The sequence below is a fragment of the Ptychodera flava genome, chromosome 1 (genome assembly GCF_041260155.1).
Source record: "Ptychodera flava strain L36383 chromosome 1, AS_Pfla_20210202, whole genome shotgun sequence".
In the NCBI taxonomy this organism is placed as follows: domain Eukaryota; kingdom Metazoa; phylum Hemichordata; class Enteropneusta; family Ptychoderidae; genus Ptychodera; species Ptychodera flava.
The window spans coordinates 62789132-62796135 of NC_091928.1; positions in this window are offsets into that span (position 1 = coordinate 62789132).

Consider the following 7004-nt stretch of genomic DNA (forward strand, 5'->3'; position numbering starts at 1 on the left):
CAAAAGTCTAAATTTTCATATTTTAATTGAAATGAAGAAACCAAAGTTGAAATTATTGAATTTTTTACCAAGTAAAATCGTACTCTATCTAAAAGATAGCAGTTTTATTTCATTGCATTGCCATAATGCATGTTCACTTTCTTTTATGAACAGAAAAGTAGAAAACAAGAACCGTACCGGTTCTGAGGCACAACGCCCATTTTTACCTTTTATAGCCCCTGCCACTATTTCTGTATAAATTTTCAATGGTAATAAAAGGGGTGAGATCAAATCTTACTATTTGGTAATTTATAGTAGTATAGGGTACAGTACCAGTTATCCTGAGAAATTTCAGAGATTTGGTCAAACTTACAAGATAGTTAGTCACACTCAAGAGAGTTGGTCATGCTCACGAGCGTGACAAACTCTATTGAACGTGACCAACTCTCTTAAACACTCAACAGAAGAAATGGTAATGTACAAGTCACCCTAGCTAATTGGGTTTTAAAAGGTAAAATGGGGTTATGAGTATGGGTTGTGCGCCAGAACCGCTACTGTACGCTATCGTTACTGATCTCATAAGTAGTAAAGAAAGAGTGGACAACTGGGATGAAGTAAGAATTTTACACCCCATTTTATTCATTTATCTACATGAAGCGAAGGAAAAATTAACCATCCATGTAACTAAAGTGTGACCCTGACCTATATATGAACTCACGCGCAGTGCATTGTCCTGAACTAAGCAGGGAAATTCCCTGCTGAGTCATTCACATTCCAAATGGAACTTGCGCAATACACTAGCTATGACTCACTATCAGTACATCTGTCGGAACAACATTATCGGATCATTTGTTAGATAGATTCCGACTGTGCTGCAGCTCTGTACAGCTCCTTAAGGATTCCAGTGCTGATTCTCGTCTTCTGGAGGTAAGTATATACTTGTTTTATATGTGTTTTTCCTACGCCTATCGGAACGAGATTTTAGTCCCTACCGGAACCATAGGGATGTTGCGCAACCCTCTTTTCCAGAAGAGTCTTTCGCATAACTTTTCCAGTAGGGACTTTCGCAATACCGGACTTCAGTTACTTAGCAACTTGTCACGTGGTTTCAGAGGTCTGAAAGTCTACAGTTTTCAGAAAATTTTCTGTGGAATTTTTTCTGAACGACTCTAGTTAACTTGTTCACCCGATAGATAAAATTTTAGTAATTTCCTCTGAACTTAAAATATGACGAAAGACCATTACTTCAAACAAAATGAGTCGTTTCAGATGAATGGTACTGATATCTAAAGTGTTCACTCTTTTATCTCTACGTACAAATGTAGTTCCTAAGTCGTTCTCTATTCTATTCCCACCAACAAACATTCAATACTCATTTCCCTCCCCGATCTTTATCAATACTTATGATAATATCACAAGTTGTTCTGTTATCTGTTTTCATAGCATAATATCCAACCAAATCGTCAAATTCATCTCCAGTAGCTAACTTTACACATCTAATGAGAACTGTACCATGTTGAAGTATTTTCATATTATCAGTCATCTGTTGATTTACTGTCTGTAAAGTGAGAACAGCTGCCTCATCACCGACACTTTTAAGACCCAGTTTCTTTAAAGTTGTGTCCCAAAATAATCTAACTGGAACTCCGCTAGCTGTATACGAGCAATAATTCTCCCCTCGTTTATCCACCTTCTTAGTGTATTATCTGCCTTCATTATTGTATTAAGAGGACTAATTTTAAGATGAATTGGTATACCAAGAAGTGCAATGTATGGATTCGTAGGAGTAAGCCAACTACGAAAATCTAACAATTTATATTTGTTTACATTGCTATCAAAATAAATCACATTCGGAGTTCCTGGTGGTCCAGCAACACCTCCTGCAATTTCACTATCCAATATATCTAAGATGTTACGCGGCACATTATAAGGCATGAATTTCTGACTAGCCGAATCCCATGTCAGAGCAAAAGGAGTAGAATCATTCGAAGCCTTTGTGGCGTCAATACAGTTTCATCAATGTCTTTAAGTTCGGAAAATTCTACAGCATGTTCGTGGGGTGGCGCCGCGGCATTGGCTAAAACGAAATATTTTTCGCGGTCTTTATAACGAAGGACGTAATCCTTATTATGATTAGCAGCCATCTTAGTATTATTGTTAACTTTAACATCACTCAGATCTTCAAGCTCAAGATTTTGCATACGAATTGTACCTAGACCGAAGCCACTTGGATCAGACATACTCCGTAGGGACCTATATACAGTGAAAATTAAAATAATACCTTGTAATATACAACTAACCATCATGGCTTCAGCTATAGGAATGACAGTTCTCGGTGCTGTACTAAATGCAACGGCATTCACAGGAGGAAATATTATCGGACAAAAGCTTTCTGGGAATGGTGATGCTCTTATTGAAGAGAAAGTCCGACATGATAAAGCATTAGAAAAATTTGAACATGATCGCAACGTCTGGTCAGAAAAAAGATTACTACAGGCTGACTGGGAAAGAGAAAATCAGGCAAAGGACGCACATGCTGCGGCAGAATTAAGAGATACAGATGCAGAAATCCTGGAAGAAGCAGAAGCGGTGCAAAGCAACTCTACGTCAAGTCCAGTTCAATTCTCAGATTATTATCAACCAGCCCTGAGCAAAAGAAATATGAGATGATCTATATGCTGGAGGATTAGTCGTGGGATGGTTTATGTTACACCGGTAGGGGCCCGCTTCGGGACTACAATAATTCAATACAAAAGCTAATTGGCCAGTTATTGAAATCGATCATGTTCCCATCCTGATCTGTTATCCAGATACGCATTGAATTCATGTAATCTCCCCCTTTTCTCAATGGCATAGAAATTGCTCCGTTTTTAAAATCGTAAGTAACCTTTTCACTTATTTCTCTCGTATCCCGGATGGGAAGTATTTGTAAACAGTTCGATACTTTCCCCTGTATGTATCCTCCGGAGGCACCCGAACCAAATGAAACATAATTTCCAGTAACATCGACTACATCTGAATGAACTATATATTTAGTGACTGTTAAGAAATCCACTTTCTTCGGACTAATAGTACTTTTTATAACTGGGTTGTCCTCAGGTTTATCTGAAAAGCCGACGACGTTGGCGAAGCTACCTGTGGCATTGAAATAGACTTTAATATCTTTAGCCAAAGTTAGATAAACATGGTTTGTCGGCAGATGTTTTTCAAAATTAATTTTTTGCTTCAACCCGATTGCTTTGTTTAACGTATCGATATTGTAGTTACTGGACGTATTGATTTAGTCTTCTTCGGTTGGTCACCTTCTGATATTTTATTACATTATTCGTCGATGTTATGTTATGCCATGAATTATATAGTCCGCACTCTAGCAGTCTTATCTTCGTAAACTGTGTCGTGTCAATGCAAGGGTAAAAATTAACAGTGACTGGTTCACCTGTTTGGCTTTCAATCCAAATGATCATTGTTGTACGTTGTATATATTACTAAGTATAAGTGTTCGATGAATATTATTACACAGTATAAGGTTCAGCAGGAATAATATTTTTCTGTTCAAGGAGATCTTTGGTCGCAACCGCAGCAGCAGTCGCACCACCTAATTTTGCCAAGCGAGTCAAATTTGGTCGACTTGGATCGCCAACCTCTATTTTCAGAAATTTGCTGGAGATCATAAGATATCCCATCGCAAGTCCTGCGATTACAATACCATCGTACATTGTGTTTACAACTGTTTTAGTATCCATGATTGCTGACTAGTATATAAAATAAAAAATAAAAAATAAAAAATATGGGGAGTTAATCCATCTCATACAATGTAGAGGAGCTGGGTCCTCCCTCTCCCTCCCCTCCCGTCGGAACTGTTCTGGAGGGAGCCGCTACTGGCTCTGTTTTTTCCGCTTTCTTATTTTGGGGAGGATCTTTCCGATCTGGACTCGATCGATTAACGGGACAGGGGGTATGCCGAGCACGCCCCCAATATAGCCCTAATGCAGTCAATGAAACTCCCACAATTCCTAAAACAAGATAACATTTATTATACCAGCGTGAATTATTATCACACTGTTCTTTCATTGTAGGAGGTAGGCTTATACAGTTTGTCGCTACTGCATCGCTATCATTCGTTTTCATTGCTTTTAGTTTCTTCTCCTTGTTTTGCCTGTTCCATTCCGCTAATTTCTTGCCCGCAGCAACTCTCCCTGGATGCTTCGGCGGTAACGTCACTTTCTCTATGTTGCGCTGTGTCGGTGGTAGAGTCGTTGTTTCCGTTTCCGGTGTGGGCTCCGTCGGCGGGGCTTCTAACGGAGTCGTTTGCTGAGTCGGCGAAGTTGAATCCATTTATTTCAGGTACTATATTAAACCCGATTTTTTAAAATTTAAATGTTTACCCGTAATTAAACCGGTGGAAACTAGAGCAAGTATGGGGCCCCACGTGTACGCTATCCGTCCTGATAATCTTTTTATTTCACTGTTTAGAATAAAATCTTTTTTAAGATCAGTGGCATAGTTATCTCGATCATCGATTGGAACTACCTGACTGATTGCACGGGCTCCTAGATCTATGAAACTTTGAGTGATATTATCACTTATAAGAGAACTGTATTTCGCTTCATAGACTTTAAATGCTTTATTCACCGTTTCATCTCCCCATTTTTCTACGTCAGCAATTGAAATCTCCTTACCAAAAAATAACTTGCTTTGACCACTTGCGATGACACAGAGTATTTTTTCACGTTTCGTCTCTATTATGGATCGATTATTGTCCGACGCTGCGGTTGGTAGTGCCACAGTTGTATTTGCCGATGTCTTTATTAAATTCTCCATTGTTTGCAGTATATTATCTATTCTTAGTAAAAAATAAAAAATTCGTTTAAACCTGAATCCGAAATATAATATTAACATGGTCTGGAATGTTAGTACCATTCCGAAGTATGGAAAATTCTCCTCCATTTAAATCTATCTGTATATAGAAACACAAATCATGAGTACAGACTTATTCCCAGTTGCTTTTCAATTGAATAAGACGAGCATACCAACAGTACAGCATTCTGATATTCCTTCCAAACCGAACGGAGGAATAAAACCTATTCTCATGGACTTAGAAATATATGTAACGCCGACAGAAAAATTTACTTTTCATCCACGGGATGTGTTCAAAGATAATGTAATCACTCATAGAACAGCAAAAGAAAGTAATGTCTGGCTGGGCGGCCCAAAGATGAAATACTGGGACCAGCAATTAAATTTCGCTGTATGGTGTAGCACTACTGGTTGTGGTATATCATTCGCCCATCTCTTTGATAAGAAATTTCCGCCCCAAATACGATCATTCTGCCGTTTCCATGTATATTTTACAATACGTCGTATCCTTCACGAAATGGGAGTTGCACTTCCAGACGATACCCCCACCTTCAAAGCGGGCGACAATCCGTACAATCTCGTCCAATATGAACTTCTATGTACTGAATTTGGAAATATAAGTCCAACGAAGTCCGACTTTCGTTATCGAAAAGGTCAAAATAAAGGTCTTGGTTATGGTTATGAATATTACACTAATCGTGGTCCCGTTCGACAGCCAAAAGCGATATACAACGGTCGGGACTTTTTCCTCTCCGCCGACGGAGGCGTTTTCTATACACATACCATTTTTGGAAAGAAAAAACATGTACTGTCCGACAAAGAACGACCGCACTACTATTTCTTCCGAAATGATGGATCGGAGGGACAATACAATAGTTTCATTCCTCTGACAGGAGACTCGGGACTAACAAAGGCCGGTCTCGCTCGCCTCAACGAAAGTCTTGAAGCCTACGTATATTGCATACTCGGCGCACAAGCAAATATTCGTAGTACCATAGTGGGCGATACTGGCAGTGCACAGCAAGTCCGAAAAGAATTCGGCGTTCTCCTCGAAGATGAAATTCGTAATACCGACAAAGTAATTAGTTATAGGCGATATCAAGACACAATAATGAATACTGGTGTCAAACTTGATATGGCAGTCTCCCCAATTTACTTCTCTTACCGTCTGAGATGGTCATTCTTTCGGGCCCGGCAATCTCGGGTTATAATAATGAATTGCAATACGCAACAGAATCTATGTCCTTCGGGGTGAACGGTGATATAAACACGGAAGTTCGAGAAAGTGCTGTACACGAGATGGAAGGAGGAGGGGAGGAGGGGGATCCCGTGAAGTGGCAGGACGAGCCCGGAGGATCACCACCTCCTCACAATGACACGACTCTGGGGGGCCTCCCTTCCCCAGAACGGGCAGCATCTGCAGACCCTATTCACGAATATGGTAAAATTGGTTTGTTATCTTTAGCAATATTCATTACTATTGTAGGTACTGGAATAAAGTCACTAACTATATAGTTCATTCAGATGCTGTCGATGTGACTGGGTTTCATCTAACTCGAACCAGTAACTTAAAAGAACTAGAAGAGATTCATTAATTTACAGTATATAGATCCAGAGGAAATGTCAATATACGTAACCCCACCATTCAACATGATTATAACTGGACCGACATATTCTGGCAAAAACAGAATTTATGTTGGACCTCCTCACCGGTCCGTACTTAAGGAAATTCGAATATGTGATATTCATTTGCCCAACATTCATGAATAATAAAGCGTATAATAGAAGATTCATTTTCACCGATGATAATGTGTTTATATTTCCAGTCGGACTCGATGCAGTGGATGATACATTAACCTACGTGCATAAAGAATGGGCCGGCACGAACACTTTAATAATCCTCGACGACTGCGCCTCGTCCAAAGATATGAAGAAGCGCAGTAACGTTTTAGTCCAACTTGGTTTCAGCGCAAGACATGACGGATTATCTGTCTGGGTTCTGACTCAACAATATACTAGTATTAGTAAACCATTTAGGGAAAACATACAGATGTTAGTACTATTTTACACACCGAACAAGATAGACAACAAAACTATTATAAAAGAATATGGAATGGAGGTGTCAGAACGGGAAGCCGTGGGCCTAATCAAGCAATTGAAAAGTAGGC